Source organism: Ostrea edulis, chromosome 8, assembly GCF_947568905.1.
Source record: "Ostrea edulis chromosome 8, xbOstEdul1.1, whole genome shotgun sequence".
Classification (NCBI taxonomy): Eukaryota; Metazoa; Mollusca; class Bivalvia; order Ostreida; family Ostreidae; genus Ostrea; species Ostrea edulis.
Window position 1 is genome coordinate 1,946,848 of NC_079171.1, and position 19,853 is coordinate 1,966,700.

The following is a 19,853-nucleotide window of genomic DNA, read 5'->3' on the forward strand; positions in this document are numbered from 1 at the left end:
GGATTTCACTGTGTAAATAAATACAATATCTTACATGTACTGAAATGTCATTACCGAGCAGTACCAGCGATACAGAATGGTCTAAGAGTTAATGCATTCAATTACCATTGTAAATACGCAGTTGTGTTAAGTAGGGCCATAGAAATATGTCGGGAAAAAACGTTAATAAACAGATCAATTTGTGACAAATTCTGTAAACACAACCCTATTATACAAAAACAATATATATATATCATTAAGTGCATACTGACCTCATATACATTTTTCACGAGACCGACAGTCTCTACATCAACCTATATCACGTGATCAAATATCAAGATAAAAACGTATCGTGTATGTATAAATCGTTGAATTGGCACGATATCCAGATATCAATGCAAGTTGAAGTTAATATAACTTCAAAGCATATTAATTTCCTAATTTGAAAAGTGCTGAGAGCAAGTTTATTGTGACTTTTAACATGTCTAATGTTTGCATTGAATATCCAAGATGCAGCGATTTTTGCACACACGAAGTTGAATCTAGCCTGAAAAACATTTTCTGTTGGAGCGAGAACTTGCTCCCCTAACTTTCCTTTGGCACTGAAGTTCACATGTCACATAAATCAAACATCTTTCACTTAAAAACTTCGGGGTGTCGTGCCAATGATGAAATTTTTATGTACGGAAACCCTGTTTATGCAAATGAGTCCATTGTGAAAGTAACTATACGTGTAGATTAGGGGCGATATCAAGATCACGATATAATATGGATATTACCTTAGCATGTATGCTATATAAAGAAGAAATTGAAACTTTTTCAATATCAAAGAGAATTAATATAACCCATTTGACAGAAACTTTTACGCGATTGCAGTTTACCGTTTGACAGCGGTGGTCAATAACGAAACAATATTTTGACATTTCCAACCACAAAAAGATTGTAGATATGTACGTCATGACCTTCGTCATGACGTATTTTTCATTGTGACGTCATGCAATGTGCCAGTGCGGTAAAGTATATTTATGTACAGCACTGATATTAAAAATTTTATGGGGAAAGCCTTAACTCAACCGCGTAACGGTGAAATATAAGTAATGCTTTGATTCAAGGTAATCCATTATTATATGTTAACATCAAATCTAGCAATATAATTAGTAATTATTTAAATAATTTATTGCGGTGTGTTAACATTAAATTTAAGATCAAAATTAGTACTTTGAATTAAAATAACCCATTACTTGTTAACAATGAATTTAACATTACAATTAGTACTTTGAAGACTGATATATTTGTAGGCATGATATATATTATTTACTTTCTTAGGTACATACACTTATTTACAGAGTTACTTTACTTACTTAGGTACATACACTTATTTACAGAGTTACTGTACTTACTTAGGTACACACACTTATTTACAGAGTTACTGTACATACTTAGGTACACACACTTATTTACAGAGTCACTGTACTTACCTAGGCACATACACTTCTTTACACAGTTACTGTACTTACTTAGGTACATACACTTATTTAGAGAGTTACTGTACTTACTTAGGTACATACTCTTATTTACAGAGTTACTGTACTTACTTAGGTACACACACTTATTTACAGAGTTACTGTACTTACTTAGGTACACACACTTATTTACAGAGTTACTGTACTTACTTAGGTACACACACTTATTTACAGAGTTACTGTACTTACTTAGGTACACACACTTATTTACAGAGTCACTGTACTTACTTAGGTACATACACTTATTTACAGAATTACTCTACTTACTTAGGTGCCTTTATTTACAGAGTTACGTAGGTATAGACGCTTATTTACAGAGTTACTGTACTTACTTAGGTACATACACTTATTTACAGAGTTACTGTACTTACTTTGGTACACACACTTATTTACAGAGTGACTTTACTTACATAGGTACATACACTTATTTACAGAGTTACTGTACTTACTTAGGTACATACACTTATTTACAGAGTTATTGCACTTATTTAGGTATATACACTTATTTACAGAGTTACTATACACACTGGTACATACACTTCTTTACAGAGTTACTGTACTTACCTAGGTACATACATTTAGTTACAGAGTCACTGTACTTACATAGGTACATACAATTATTTACATGATTACTATACTTACTTAGTTACATACACTTATTTACATAGTTACTGTACTTACTTAGGTACATACAATTATTTAGAGAGTTACTGTACTTACTTAGGTACATACACCTTTTTATAGATTTATTGTACTTACTTAGCTACATTCTTATTTACAGAGTTATTGTACCTACTTAGCTACATTCTTATTGACAGAGTAACCATACAAACTTAAAATGACTGAGAATCGATCACGACGCAGAGTTACATGTGGCGATATCGTGACTGACTCCGATATTTCCGTGAAATAAGTCTCTCTCGGGAATTTTCGAGAAATAAGACTTACTCGCAAGTTCCCGTGAATGGAGAGATGGCTATAAGGAAGTTAAACTCCGACCGAACAAAGTTTCAATTAGATGAGAGAGAGCAGTCAGTTTCGCAAAGCATAACCCACGGTAGACAGGTCAACGACGCCACAAACAGATAAATATATATTACTTACAAGCATAAAGAAATAAATAGAATTAATTATCAACATAAAGAACTAAATATGATTACTTATACGCATAAACAACTAAATAGAATTACTTATAAACAACTTATTAGAATTACTTTTAAAAATAAACAACTAAATATAATTACATATTGTAAAACTTATACGGTACAAATTTTGATATAAACATAAACAACTAAATATAATTACTTATAGACATAAATTAACATTTGAGAAAATCCAATAGCTAACATTGTTTTCTTTACGGATCTGTAGTAATTAATTTTCAAAGGTCAAAATTAGTTCATTTTCCATAATGCAAGGTGAAGATAATGTGAATACAAAAAAAAAAAATAAACACAAACAACTAAATATAATTACTTATACACACACAGAACTAAACAGAATTACTTATAAACATAAATGAAGATTTGAGAAAATCCAATAGGTAACATTGTTTTCTTTGTGGATCTATAGTAATTAATTTTCAAAGGTCAAAATGAGTTCATTTTCCATAATGTGAATACATATCTTCCCTTGAATTTATGTATAAAACAAACAGGAAATTGTTGTAAAACGGTTGGTATAAACCGCTAGTTTCCTATGCAGGAGTTTTCTGGTTGTAAAGGTCTTAGATCAGCAAAATTAGTTTTCCATTGATATTTAAAGAATTAAACTCGAGATTTAATACATTATAAATTTGCCAATCAATTCATCACCAAATAATAATTTCAAGAACATTCATGTTAATGACTATACAAATTGACAATGATAGGATTGAAAGCAGTAAATTTTGAAAATCGTCTTTATAATGTTCGCATTCTGGGCCCTTACTTCAAATTATATATATTCAGCGTTAGGTACTTCTAAACCAAGTCCTGAACTTTTTCTAAAGCGTCAATAAATGATCATTATATTGTACCGTGTACAAAAACCTGACTAACTCGGTTTTGCACACTTCTGATGAAGAACTGCGCATCCTGTTTTGTATACGATGGAGATATTTAGAGTGTTGCTTTGTTAGCGACTCATACTTGGGTTTAACGTGGTGACACGCACGCTAAGTGTTTTTTCCCGTTAGTTTACAAGGGCTTTAATGATTTCATAGTTGATTTGAATGAATACACTCCAAATTATGAATGATGTACTATCTACTTAAAACATTGAAAATGATTTCAGAATTAATTTGAGGAACAACTCTCTGAATAAAAATTTCCTCAAGTCCACCTTTGATTAATAACGTCTACCCCCCCCCCCCACACACACACTTTCTTGATGACAGTAAAAGTAACATTCTGGGTGTCAGCCCTAACCCCTATGTAAACTTTCTGGATCCGCCCCTGTAATAACAGCTTGTGTTAAGATGGAGAGGAGCACTAAGAAGAAGAATAAGGCGGGTAATTGTAAACCTGTTCTGCATCTGTTTTACTTGGTGACAAGCACGTTAAGTGTTTTCCCGTCAGTTTTCAGGTTGCTTGTTGTTAAAGAAATATTGTGGGCATGTGATAAATTTAAATGCTGTACTATCTACTTAATCATTACAAATGATTTCAGTATTCATGACGGATTATCTCTTCATGCATAGCTTTTATTATTGGACGAATCTAGCTCCAGTTTTTAGGCACTATAGTTTTCCTTTTACCTCTTACAAGTTTATTGTTATTTCGGGTTTCAGAAATGTTGGCTTGAGCATCACTGAAGAGACATTATTTGTCGAAATGCGCAACAAAATTGGTACCGTATAAGTTTTACACTTACTGAATACGATATTTTCAAGCTAGTATCGAAGTACTGAGCTACTGGGCTGTAGAGACATTTCTCTGGACTACGTTGTGATCACATGATATTTACTTAAGCATATAACAGACAAAAGAAGAGACGGATACTGAGGGTCACAAGCATTACACTCCTCCTCTGATTGAATATTTACATTCCCCTTCGTAACAGAAAAGTTTTATTTTGGGTTGTATGGCAGCGTTATCCGTGTTAGGATGAAGAGAGTTACAAATGAGAACGAGACGGCTAATTTAGTGTTGACTTCATGCGCATGTGTCATGATTTATGATAAAATGTCATGTGTAAGAATACTACAAAGATAGTGTACATTGTGTTTTATGATTCTTTCACTCGTATAGACACGACATCAATGCTGGTGAAGGGTTACAAAATGTGTGTTTTTGCTAGGTGCTTAAGGTCTTTGGGTAGGGAGGGATATTTATCTCGCCATACCTGCTGTGACATGGGGTGTCAGTATTTGCGGCTTCATTCGTAGGACCAACCCATTTAGTTGCCTCTTACGACAAGTAATCAATATTTTTTATGTAATCTTAATTTTTCTCAATTTACTTGAAGAAAAAATAAAATGAATTTCTGATTTGTCTAGTATATTACATCAAAATCACATCGCGTTATCTCCAGGTTTAAAGTTTGGGTTTAAATACCATTGCTGAGTATTATAGTATAACACCAGTATCTGCTACAGGGCACATTTTGTACGAAAGTTTAATACACAACAACGTCCAGGGTCACACAACTTATCAGCATAACTTAGTATTAATCAGTACTATACACACTGATCCTCTACAATGAGTTAAATCACGTAGTCCTATACACTCTGATCCTCTACAATGACTTAAAACACCTAGTCTTATACACTCTGATCCTCTATAACGAGTTAAATCACGTTGTACTATACATTCTGATCCTCTACAATGAGTTAAATCACGTAGTCCTATACACTCTGATCCTCTACAATGACTTAAAACACCTAGTCTTATACACTCTGATCCTCTATAACGAGTTAAATCACGTTGTACTATACATTCTGATCCTCTACAATGAGTTAAATCACGTAGTCCTATACACTCTGATCCTCTACAATGAGTTAATTCTCCAAGTCCTATACACTCTGATCCTCTACAATGAGTTAAAACACCTTGTCATATACACCCTGGTCCTTTACAGTGAGTTAAATCACGTAGTCCTAGACACACTGATCCTCTAGAATGAGTTGAATTACCTAATCCTATACACTCTGATCCTCTACAATGAGTTAAAACACCTTGTCATATACACCCTGGTCCTTTACAATGAGTTAAATCACGTAGTCCTAAACACACTGATCCTTTACAATGAGTTGAATCACCTAGTCATATACACTCTGATCCTCTACAATGAGTTATATCACCTAGTCTTATACACTCTGTTGCTCTTCATTGTGTTAAATCACATAGTTCTATACACTCTGTTCCTCTACAATGAGTAAATCACGTAGTCCTATACACTCTGATCCTCTACAATGAGTTAAATCACCTAATCCTATGCACTCTGACCCTCTACAAAGAGTTAAATCATGTAGTCCTATACACTCTAATCCTCTATAATGAGTTAAATCACCTTGTCCTATACACTCTGATACTCTACAATGAGTTATATCACCTAGTCCTATATAATTTGTTCCTCTTGATTGTGTTAAATCACTTAGTCCAATACACTCTGATCCTCTACAATGAGTTAAATCACCTAGTCGTATACACTCTGATTCGCTACATTGAGTTATATCATCTAGTCCTATACACTCTGTTTCTCTTCAATGTGTTAAATCACCTAGTCCTATACACTCTGATCCTCTACAATGAGTTAAACACCTAGTCTTATGCACTCTGATCCTCTACAATGAGTTATATCATCTAGTCCTATACACTATGACCCTCTACAAAGAGTTAAATAACACAGTCCTATACACTCTGATCCTCTACAATGAGTTAGATCACCTTGTCCTATACACTCTGATCCTCTACAATCAGTTAAATCGCGTTGTCCTATACACTCTCATTCTCTACAATGAGTTAAATCACGTAGTCCTTTACACTCTGATCCTCTACAGTGAGTTATATCACCTAGGCCTATACACTATGACCCTCTACAATGAGTTAAATCACGTAGTCCTTTACACTCTGATCCTCTACAGTGAGTTATATCACCTAGGCCTATACACTCTGATCCTCTACAATGAGTTAAATCACCTAGTCCTATACACTCTGACCCTCTACAATGATTCAAAGAACGTAGTCCTATACACTCTGGTCCTCTACAAAGAATTAAATCATGTAGTCCTATATACTCTGATCCTTTGAAATGAGTTAAATCACGTAGTCCTATGCACCCTAAGCCTCTAAAATTACTTAAATCACGTAGGCCTATACACTCTGATCCTCTATAATGAGTTATATCACTTAGTACTATACACTCTGATCCTCTACAATGAGTTAAATCGCGTTGTCCTATACACTCTCATCCTCTACAATGAGTTAAATCACCTAGTCCTATTCATTATGACCCTCTACAATGAGTTAAATCACGTAGTCCTATACACTCTGATACTCTACAAAGAGTTAAATCACGTCGTGTTATACACTGTGATCCTCTACAATGAGTTAAAGAGTTAATACAGCCAGCACATGAACTACTCGTTGTCATATTAACTACTCGTTGTCACATTAACAGTTAAATTCTGGATTTCATGAATTTTATTTCGACTGTCTTTCATAACAAACCCGGATTTTAGGATATATTTAGTATCGGTACGGTTATATCGTGTCCGATACGATAAATATCGCGATCTTTGTATTGAACTTGTTTTATTTCAATAAAGGACACTTATTTGTACAAACATAAGAGCAGTGTTTGGTATTATAATATTAATAGTTTGACATGAGGAGTGGAAACATCACGTGAGCAACAGCGATTTCTTCCGTGTATTTATTTTGCAAAATCTTTAATTGAACTGATTTACATGAAATATTAAACTAGAACGTCCTTTAAAGGGTTTGAAGTTAGCTATGGAGTACATAGTCCTTTGTGTTATGTGTGCTTCACATTGAAATTAACTGTGAAGTACAAATGTTTGTATTCTCTGTACTTCACATTGAAATGTATTTCTCTGATATCTAGTGACGTCACCAACTTCAGCTGGTATGAGTATCAAACCATATCTTTTCTGCTATTGTCTTCATTTTAAACAAAACAATTAATTTTAGATATTGATTGATAGATAGATTTGATTGATATATTGATCACTGTTCGTTATCTTTACCTTTCATGAATGATGGTTCAGTTATTTACTTCATATAATTCACGTCTTGGGACATAAGAGAAGAAATGAAATAGTTTATGTCGAAATGATTCGAGACTAAAATAACTAGGGACGAACTTCCCTGTTTATGTAGAAATAAACTGAGACTAAAATAACTAGGGACGAACTTCCCTATTTATGTAGAAATAAACTGAGATTAAAATAACTAGGGACGAATTTCCCTGTTTTCAACAATCCTCTTCCGTCAGAAAACGTGATGAAACGAGGAATACAATTGCAAACAGACTGCACAGTTCATCACAACATAACTATCTGTTGACCGATTTACTGTGACACAATCAGATGAATATATGTCGAGGCCTCTGCTGGTGGACTGTTAGTCCACGAGGGTCTCTCGAGCCCAATGGCTAAGTACTTTGTTACTAGCTTGAAAATACGGATGTATATTTAATTGCTATTATAAAATTTAGAAATTCATTTCAAAATTAAGGATTATCTCTCTCACGTATAGCTCTTATGCAAGGTGAAGTTAACGAAAAGTGTTCAACCTCATAACTCCTACAAGCAATACAAAATAGATAGTTGGGCAAACACGGACCCTTGGACACACCGGAGGTGGGATCAGGTGCTTAGGAGGAGTAAGCATCCCCTGTTTACCAGCCACATCCGCCGTGAGCCCTATATCCTGATCAGGTAAACGGAGTTATCCGCAGTCAAAATCAGTGTGCCAAGAACGGCTTAACAATCGGTGTGAAACACGGCAGACAGAATTTGACCCAATGCGAGTTTGTATTGACGAACTAGATCGTTATAACGACCATAGAATTTGCGAAATGCTGACTTCAATAGAGACTGTTGAAACCCCTCCACTTTTTGGCACACTGTTTTTGCCTATAATAGCTCTAAAATTTCATTGTTATTTCGGATTTCAAACATTTCGGTTGAGCATCACTGAAGAGACATAATTTGTCGAAATGCGCATCTGGTGCATCAAAATTGGTACCGTATAAGATTTACATCTAAAGATAAGATGACCCCTCCCTCTCTTAAAAAATAACTTTGTCGTAAATGGTAAAATTTAAACCAATGACTGGAACTGAAACAGCGTTGGATATTTTTTTATTTACTTGCGAAGAATTTTCAGGCAATAACATGAAGTCAACTCCCCCTCTTTATAAACGATGTTACGTGCCTGATTGTATCACATGCTTTCATTGTACTTTTAATTCTAGGTGTCTGTTGATTTTAAAATCATCAGAATTAATTGCATAATTTCAACAGAAATAATAGTCAAATAAACCTTTAACACCCCCATCCCCAATTTTACAAATTCACGAAGCGCATTTTCTAAAACGTTTTCTCCATGAAATCTGAGTAATTAAACTTTGTTTTTGTCATAGATATATTACAACCTGTTAAAACGCAGCATAATAAAGAATTTGGTAATGTAAGTTTTACTATACACCATTTGTTAGTACTATTTATTTAAAGCTGAGGACCGTAATCGTCAGCGTGCCCAGAACTCCCGGTGTAAGGGGAGTAACTGTAAAGATGTAGGCCATTACGATATGTTAACATCAAGTCTAGCAATACAATTAGTAGTGATTTAAAGTAATCTATTGCGATGTATTTACATCAACTGTATGATAGATGTAATGATCAGCTTCTCCATCATCAACTTCCCATATCTATGTATAAATATGCCATTATCAACTGCATACAGTTATTAACAAAGTGTCTATTTACAGATTTACTGTACTTACTTAGGTACACACACTTATTTACAGAGTCACTGTACTTACTTAGGTACATACACTTATTTACAGAGTCACTGTACTTACTTAGGTACATACACTTATTTACAGAGTTATCGTACTTACTTAGTTACATACACTTATTTACAGATTTACTGTACTTACTTAGGTACATACACTTATTTACAGAGTCACTGTACTTACGTAGGTACATACACTTATTTACAGAGTCACTGTACTTACTTAGGTACATACACTTATTTACAGAGTCACTGTACTTACTTAGGTACATACACTTATTTACAGAGTCACTGTACTTACTTAGGTACATACACTTATTTACAGAGTCACTGTACTTACTTAGGTACATACACTTATTTACAGAGTCACTGTACTTACTTAGGTACATACACTTATTTACAGAGTCACTGTACTTACGTAGGTACACACACTTATTTACAGAGTTATCGTACTTACTTAGGTACATACACTTATTTACAGAGTTACTGTACTTACGTAGGAACACACACTTATTTACAGAGTTATCGTACTTACTTAGGTACATACACTTATTTACAGAGTCACTGTACTTACGTAGGTACACACACTTATTTACAGAGTTATCGTACTTACTTAGGTACATACACTTATTTACAGAGTCACTGTACTTACGTAGGTACACACACTTATTTACAGAGTTATCGTACTTACTTAGGTACATACACTTATTTACAGAGTCACTGTACTTACGTAGGTACACACACTTATTTACAGAGTTATCGTACTTACTTAGGTACACACACTTATTTACAGAGTTACTGTATTTACTTAGGTACATACACTTATTTACAGAGTTACAATACTTACTTATGTACACATACTTATTTACAGAGTTACTGTACTTACTTAGGTGCATGTAATTATTTATATAGAGTTACTGTACTTAATTAGTTACATACACTTATTTACAGAGTTACTGTACTTACTTAGGTGCATGCACTTATTTACAGAGTTACTGTAATTATTTAGGTACACACACTTATTTACAAACTCACTGTACTTACTTACTAGGTAAAGACATTTGTTTACAGAATTACTATACTTACTTAGTTGCATGCACTTATTTACAGAGTTCACTTATTTGCAGAGTTCACTTATTTACAGAGTTACTGTACTTACTTAGTAGGTAAAGACATTTATTTTCAGAGTTACTGTACACACATAAAATAACTGAGAATCTATCAGGACACAGCGTTACACTCGGAAATTTCCGTGAAATAAGACTCACTCGGGAATTTCCGTGAAAAAAGATTTACTCGGGATTTCCCGTTAAAGGAAAGATAGCTATAAGGAAGTTGAACACTGCGCGAATGAAGATTCACATAAATTAGAGAGAAGAGTCAGTTTGTCACAGCATAACCCACAGTAGACAGGTCAACGACGCCACGAACAGGTAAATAGAATTACTTATAGACATAACCCACAGTAGACAGGTCAACGACGCCACGAACAGGTAAATAGAATTACTGATAGACATAACCCACAGTAGACAGGTCAACGACGCCACGAACAGGTAAATAGAATTACTTATAAACATAACCCACAGTAGACAGGTCAACGACGCCACGAACAGGTAAATAGAATTACTTATAGACATAACCCACAGTAGACAGGTCAACGACGCCACGAACAGGTAAATAGAATTACTTATAAACATAACCCACAGTAGACAGGTCAACGACGCCACGAACAGGTAAATAGAATTACTTATAGACATAACCCACAGTAGACAGGTCAACGACGCCACGAACAGGTAAATAGAATTACTTATAAACATAACCCACAGTAGACAGGTCAACGACGCCACGAACAGGTAAATAGAATTACTTATAAACATAACCCACAGTAGACAGGTCAACGACGCCACGAACAGGTAAATAGAATTACTTATAGACATAACCCACAGTAGACAGGTCAACGACGCCACGAACAGGTAAATAGAATTACTTATAAACAGAACCCACAGTAGACAGGTCAACGACGCCACGAACAGGTAAATAGAATTACTTATAGACATAACCCACAGTAGACAGGTCAACGACGCCACGAACAGGTAAATAGAATTACTTATAAACATAACCCACAGTAGACAGGTCAACGACGTCACGAACAGGTAAATAGAATTACTTATAGACATAACCCACAGTAGACAGGTCAACGACGCCACGAACAGGTAAATAGAATTACTTATAAACATAACCCACAGTAGACAGGTCAACGACGTCACGAACAGGTAAATATAATTACTTATAAACATAAACAATTAAATAGAATTACTTATAAACATAAACAACTAGATATAATTACTTATAAACATAAACAACTAGATATAATTACTTATAAACATAAACAACTAGATATAATTACTTATAAACATAAACAACTAGATATAATTACTGATAGACATAAACAACTAGATAGAATTACTTATAGACCTAAACAACTAGATATAATTACTTATAAACATAAACAACTAGATATAATTACTTATAAACATAAACAACTAGATATAATTACTTATAGACATAAACAACTAGATATAATTACTTATAGACATAAACAACTAGATATAATTACTTATAGACATAAACAACTAGATATAATTACTTATAAACATAAACAACTAGATATAATTACTTATAGACATAAACAACTAGATATAATTACTTATAGACATAAACAACTAGATATAATTACTTATAAACATAAACAACTAGATATAATTACTTATAGACATAAACAACTAGATATAATTACTTATAAACATAAACAACTAGATATAATTACTTATAAACATAAACAACTAGATATAATTACTTATAGACATAAACAACTAGATATAATTACTTATAGACATAAACAACTAGATATAATTACTTATAGACATAAACAATTAAATAGAATTACTTATAAACATAAACAACTAGATATAATTACTTATAGACATAAACAACTAGATATAATTACTTATAGACATAAACAATTAAATAGAATTACTTATAAACATAAACAACTAGATATAATTACTTATAGACATAAACAACTAGATATAATTACTTATAAACATAAACAACTAGATATAATTACTTATAAACATAAACAACTAGATATAATTACTTATAAACATAAACAACTAGATATAATTACTTATAGACATAAACAACTAGATATAATTACTTATAAACATAAACAACTAGATATAATTACTTATAGACAAAAATAACTAGATAGAATTACTTATAAACATAAACAACTAGATATAATTACTTATAAACATAAACAACTACATATAATTACTTATAGACATAAACAACTAGATATAATTACTTATAGACATAAACAACTAGATATAATTACTTATAAACATAAACAACTAGATATAATTACTTATAAACATAAACAACTAGATATAATTACTTATAAACATAAACAACTAGATATAGTTACTTATAAACATAAACAACTAGATATAATTACTTATAGACATAAACAACTAGATATAATTACTTATAGACATAAACAACTAGATATAATTACTTATAGACATAAACAACTAGATATAATTACTTATAGACATAAACAACTAGATATAATTACTTATAGACATAAACAACTAGATATAATTACTTATAAACATAAACAATTAAATAAAATTACTTATAAACATAGACAACTAGATATAATTACTTATATACATAAACAACTAGATATAATTACTTATAAACATAAACAACTAGATATAATTACTTATAAACATAAACAACTAGATATAATTACTTATAAACATAAACAATTAAATAGAATTACTTATAGACATAAACAACTAGATATAATTACTTATATACATAAACAACTAGATATAATTACTTATAAACATAAACAACTAGATATAATTACTTATAAACATAAACAACTAGATATAATTACTTATAAATATAAACGAACATATAAAATATATCCAATAACTAACAACGCTTTCTTTACGAATCTGTAGTAATTGATTTCCATTGGTCAAATTTAGTTCAACCTCCATGATTTAAATATGTACCCTCCCTTGATTTCATAAATAGAACTGACCGGAGATTGTTGTAAAAACGCTTGGTTTATGTGCAGAAGTTCTCCGGTTCTAAAGGTCTTAGACCAGCAGAATTCGTTTTTCATAGTTTATCAAAGATTTAGACTCAAGATGTAATAGAATCATAAAGTTGTCTCTTTATCACCAAATAAAGTTAATTTCAAGAACATTCATGTGAATGACTATACACATTTGAGAATGATAAGATTGGATGCAATATAAATGTTGAAAATTATCTTTGAGGTAGGCGGGGATATAAAGTTCGCGTTCTGGGTCCTTATTTCAAATTTTATATATTCAGCGTTAGCTAGTTCCAAACCAATTTCTGAACTTTTTTTAAAGCGTCAATGAATGATCATTATATTGTACCGTGTACAAAAACCTGACTAACTCTGTTTTGCACACTTCTAATGAAGAACTGCGCATCCTGTTTTGTATACAATGGAAATATTTGTATCCACTTCTACTTGGGTTTAACTTGGTGACACGCACGCTAAGTGTTTTTTTTTCCGTCAGCTTACAAGGACTTTAATGGTTTCATAATTTGTTTTGTTAAAATGTTGATATAGAATTGTACATGTGAAATGAATTAAAAGAGAAATGGTATAACGGAATAAGCCGCTTGAAGCTTACGATGTTGTTCATACGTATTTCTATATTTTATGCAATTTCTTTGATATTCATAGAAAAGTTTTCTTGTTAGTTTAATATCTTATAGAGAATACGAACCCCATGTACAGCGCCGCCTCAAAAGTGTTCGCGGAAAAATAAAATGGCGGCGTGATTTTTTTAAGATAGCAAACTAAACAATGGTTCACAGCTAGAATTCTCTGATTGTTTACTAATTTTGAGTTATCTCCCGTACATGTATCACAAGACTTTGTTTCTGTGGAAACGAGGGGGTCATTTATTTTCGGTCTTTCCCATCCCCCTCGTTTCTGTCCAAGCCTTCATAAAGTATGTGGGAAATCAGTCGCGCTTCGCTTTGAATTTATTTCAGCTTACATTTGATGTGAATATTTCGAAAACTTACATAAATCAATTCATGAATGTTTTTGCTGCAAGGGAATACTATTGGAACCATTCAATTCCACACTAGAACAACGATAATCGTCGTCATTTCAAACACTACATCCTTTCGCTATCAAATTCGCCTCCATGATAAACAATGACCTCAGCGCATGCGTCATCTCATTTTGTAAAACAGCTAGAGGCCCAAGACAGGTGAAATGCCTTACTTTAGTAAATCGCACAAAAATTTAACATTTTCAGTTTATTTTTTCATCACACGCATCGTATTTTTGTGAATGGACATATTTTTCTGAATATGAAAATGTAATATTTCGGAAATTTATCCATCGACCACCCAGGTTCTACATTGTAGTTTTCAATGTAAACATCCGTAATTTAGTCACATGACCTAACACTATAAATACAGCGCGAAACAGTTGTCGTCAGTCAGTTATTGTCGAAGCCAAGAGCGAGAAGACGTGGTGGATAAGTTTAACAGTAAGTTGCAAGCAATAAAGTGATTTACTGAGAAAGCCAGGGTTTAATTCCGTGCATTGTAACGGTGTCAGAGTGGAGGCATTGAGGCTGTCCTTTTAATAGGCTGACCTTAGTAGTAAGAGGCCTGCCACTGTCGAGGTCGACCAGATTAAGGCTAGCCACATAATTCGTCTGTCCTGTGTACTGGACTTGACTGACGACCAGGCTGTTGTTCACAGTGTCTGCCTGAATAAGGCTCTACAGTGTGTGCAGCGGTTGAAGGGCTGTCACTTGTACTGTGTGTCCTGAATAAGGCTGCAGTACAAGCGTTAGTCCGAGGTCAGCCAGTCGTTGGCTGAGGGTGGTCATACCCATTGTTAAATTGTTTTGATATTATAAATCATTTGATGAACCCCTGATCTTTGTATGTTGATTGACTTTCCTTGATTTCATAGTAATTATTAACTTGGGTAGGGTTAGGGCATATTTGTATATATCTGCAGGCCCAATTTCTAATAACATTCCCAATTTTATTTTATCAATGAAAGTTGCTATTCTAATTACACCTCGAACCCTTGAATTGACAAGGCACGGACTTTGATAGCCTTCTTGTGTATAAGGAAATACGTTACAAAGCTACAGAAAACCATACAGATAAAAAGGATGTTGTTATATAAATTATTCTAAGTGTTTGGAGGAGTAAAAAATAAAAGGAAATGTAATTTAAATGTAATCGCATGCTCGATATTGTCTGCAATTAATGCGCATATTGTATTTGCTGTGCTGTTTGTTTTCAAAAATGTCATTGTTGTAACAAAACAAAAACAAAAAAGATTTTAAAAATAAATAAATAAAAAGTGTTGAAGTTCATGAGATTGAATAATGTTTGATTGATCTCGACCATAATATCAGGCGCGGATCTTGATTTTCAAAGGGGGGGGGGATGAACCAGAGGATTTGTTGACTATTGATACCATGATATGTGTTTTGTACAGTGTATACTTATTTTGTCGTATGCATGCAGTTTTATAAGTTAGTTACCGATTAAAACATCCTTTGAAAAATAATTGAAAATGACAAACGTATTTACAATGTTCATTGATAAATGTTCAATGTCTGACAAAAAACTTAAATCACTTAGTCTTCATCAAAACCTAAAATGTGGCAAATCACCAGGACAAGACTTGATACTCAATGAATTTATTAAAAGTAGCTCAAACACACTTCCATCTGTAATAACAAAACTTTGTAAATAAAATCCTTCTCTCTGATGAAATACCTTGATACTGGAGTCTAGTATATAGACATCTTCCATCTATAACCAACAAACTATTACTAGCGGTGTGGGTAAACTTTTTGATCGCCTAAATTCGTACTTAAAAACAAATAACCTACATGGCAACTACCAATTCAGGGGGAATCATTTCGCTACCGATAATATATTCATTCTAAAAACTCTCATTATAACAAATATTCAAATCATAAAAAAAAAGAAAAAAAAAAGCCCAATATGTATCATAATGCATGTTTCGTTGATTCACCGGGGCTTTTGATACAAGTGATAGAACTTCTATGTTATCTAATACAGACTTTTAGCCAGACAGAAATTAAGGAAGTGTAGGCACAGTATAGTTTGGTGGTCTGAAATAAAAATTTGATGATGTTGAAAATAATAATCAGTGTACAAATGTACATGTATATCGATGTTGGATTGCATAAACTTGCAGGAGTTTTGACCCCCCCCCCCTAAATATTTAAAATTAAATTTTGATTCAGCATTGCTCATTTGACAATTGATTCTTTTCGGATGCATGTGAATGAATCTCTTTGTTAAATAATTAATGTCCAGTTTGATATTAGGAGTAATCATTCATTAATGCCACTCCAGAAAGGCTCTCGATCTTGCCCATTATGGAACGTAAGTACATCTTTACAAGCTACGTGCTGAGATGAAAAGGACCTTTCTGCTTTGCAGTTGGTAACAGGTAAGGTGAATCTACGACTGAACACTTCTGTTTCCAAGCGCTGACCTCGTGTTGGAGAGACGTGGGCGATTGAAAGTCATTTTCCAGCATGAATAAACTCTCTCTCTCTCTCTCTCTCTCTCCACTCTGGACAAAATAAAAAGGGGGATTGCAGTCCTTGCAACCCCCCACTCCCCGGTCGAGATCCGCCATTGAATATTAAATAGGTAGACTGAAATTAATCACCTTTACTGATTTGCAGTTTAAAGTTCTTCTATCACGGGTTTGTTGTTCTGTCATAGATTTGTTGTTTTTCAATTCATGATATGAAATTCCCTGTAAGAAGAGCCCCTCCCCCCATATGGGAGGGGGGTGAATGAATATAAAAGGGGAAAAATAGACACACGAGATGTGGTTCCTTTAATATGATATTTAATTCCATTTCATGAATGCAGTACACACTGCGCACTTTGAATGATCTTTCAATATTTTTTTATTCCCAATTACATTTTTACTTATTTCGTTTCCAGTAATTCATAATTTTCATATTCAGAAGAATAATTCAATTCACAGAAATGAAATGCAATGCGTGTGGTGGGAAATAAACTGAAAAAGTTAGATTTTTGTCAATGATCGCGGTTTGTCAAGAAAGAAATTTTCAAATGTCCAAAATTAACAAATTTGACAAATAATTCTGAGTTCTGTATAAAAATTAGATCGGGATCGAGATGACAGAAATTAACGAGCGCAACATTTTCCTCCAATAAAATAGGTTGTGTATGGATGCCGATTCGTTAGTTTGCTTGCACTATCATAAAAAACAAATGTAGTCAATCAGTCTACATAATATTGTAATACTTAGAAAATTCCCAGGGTTCTTTATTATTTTTCAGTAGGACCCATCTGCGTAAGAATTGGCCCCCACTATGATCCGCGGCGCAGGTGGGCAAAACATCCTACCGGCGACGCCAATAAAGTGATTTCCTACACACAAAGAACACCGGAAACACACTTATAAACAGATATATTCACAAATGCAAAGAACAACTTACAAAGGGTCAACAAATATAACGACTGTAATGTGTTTTGTAGGTTCGACCACGAATGAAGTAGATATATATATAATTTTCCTTACGCTACTTGGCGTATTCTACTGATTGGATTTAAATAAAATAATAGAACAGAATCAATAATAATCAACAACACAATGATTTAAACTGATCTTCTATATTTATCTGGTTTTTCTTTTTGTTATCTCTCTATGCTCTGAGCCTAGGTCTGAAACTTACATTTGAGCCTTAGCTCCCAGACCTATTTCTAAACACCGGGTTTCAAACACCCTATTAATACACTTTGCTCCTTTTTATTCAGCAAGAATTTATGATACCCAAATGGTCCGTCTTCAGCAATTTGAGACACCGCAAATGAGTAGTCATAAATACCTTACCTCCAAGCACGTCTTCACTATACGATGACTTCTTCCAGAATGAACAACCAGTCCTGAATAAGACCGCTTTATGTAGTTTCCCTAAATCTGCTGAGTCAGATCTAGATCATCTTAACGTTTGGAACATTGTCCGAACACAGGAGATAACATATGATTAAAAAAGAATAATTCAACCTTGATTATCTAATTTGCATATGATTAACTTGATCAACGGAATTTCACTACACGACTATAGTGCTGCGCAATAAAATCCCCGTCCGCTTGCCTAGAGTTCGCGGTTAAGAGAGAGAGAGAGAAAAACACGTGCAGGCTCAGAGGACTCCGAGCCCGACCAGAAATACCAAAAATCCACACCCCAAAATCACTACACCCTCCTGTCGTCCGTTTACTGCATCCTCAAAAGTGAAAGTAGAAATCCCCGCCAACCAACTTTCTCACATGTCACTGTTTCGGATCCTATAAAAAGCCACTTTATCAATGTACAATGATCACCATCATGCATTCAAACACAAATAAACAGTATTGATATCATTCAAACTCCATTATTTCTTCTCTATTTATCATCTAGTATTTAACCCTGGCCACATTACCTTCGTAAATATTTTGCTCACTAAAACGTCATGACGGGTCAAATGATCATAGTTATATTTAGAGGGGGGGGGGGGTATGACGATGGCTGATCATCAACTTTTATCACATTTGTTTGAGAATGTAATTCACTAAAAATTAAACTTGTCGTAAAAATTCACAAGAGTTATCTGCCCTTCGTACTTATGTGCGTTAATTTTTATAAAGAGAAAGTGTATGTAACTTTTTGCCATGAGATTTGTATGAAAAATATAATTTCTTTTAAATATATTTGGATAAAACATGAATTTCCCATAGACTTTGAACAATGTAAAATTCTTGGTGAAATAAATCAAACAGTAATCAAAATTTAAAAAATGTCTATGGTGGATTATTTTTATTTGATGAACCTATCAAACTGATACAATGAATACAAGAATCCCACTATCGATTTACTAGATATGAATTATGGTTGTTATACATTGAATACCCCCCCCCCTTCCGCCTTCTGATACAGTTCTCCTTCCCAATGTCAAATACCCGCCGACGCCCCTGGATTTTTAATTATTACAAGCGTATTGACAATTCGACTAAATTATATGTTGATGAAAGTGCAAATAATAATCAAACTAACAAATAATTCTGAGTTCTATTTAAACCTATATACAAATTAGATCGGGATCGAGATGACAGAAATTAAAGAGCACAGGGGAACTAAAATAAAATAAGTTATATATGGATGCAAATTCGTTAGTTTGCTTGCACTATCATCAAAAACAAATGTAGTCAATCAGTCTACGTAATTG

At 33.3% G+C, this 19,853-nt stretch overlaps 2 protein-coding genes and 1 long non-coding RNA gene across 5 annotated transcripts in view; all 3 read left to right on the forward strand.

The window, feature by feature from the left end:
- Window positions 1–19,853, forward strand: part of LOC130046518 (uncharacterized) — a 121,275-nt gene that overhangs the window by 66,473 nt on the left and 34,949 nt on the right. The window contains exon 1 of one of the 3 annotated variants that reach the window (XM_056147858.1): window positions 10,755–10,899. The exons of the other annotated variants lie outside the window; for them this stretch is intronic. The gene's annotated coding sequence lies outside the window, so the exon portion shown is untranslated. Of the gene's footprint in view, window positions 1–10,754; window positions 10,900–19,853 lie in introns of those variants that run through there. 3 annotated transcript variants of the gene reach the window in all.
- Window positions 3,257–4,692, forward strand: LOC130049832 (uncharacterized). Its single transcript, XR_008798178.1, has 2 exons — window positions 3,257–3,994; window positions 4,273–4,692. It is a non-coding gene; the product is annotated as an uncharacterized LOC130049832 (long non-coding RNA).
- LOC125667345 (uncharacterized) overlaps window positions 6,635–19,853 on the forward strand; it is an 89,398-nt gene continuing 76,179 nt past the window's right edge. Inside the window, exon 1 of the mRNA XM_056147865.1 lies at window positions 6,635–8,385. The gene's annotated coding sequence lies outside the window, so the exon portion shown is untranslated. The remainder of the gene's footprint in view (window positions 8,386–19,853) is intronic.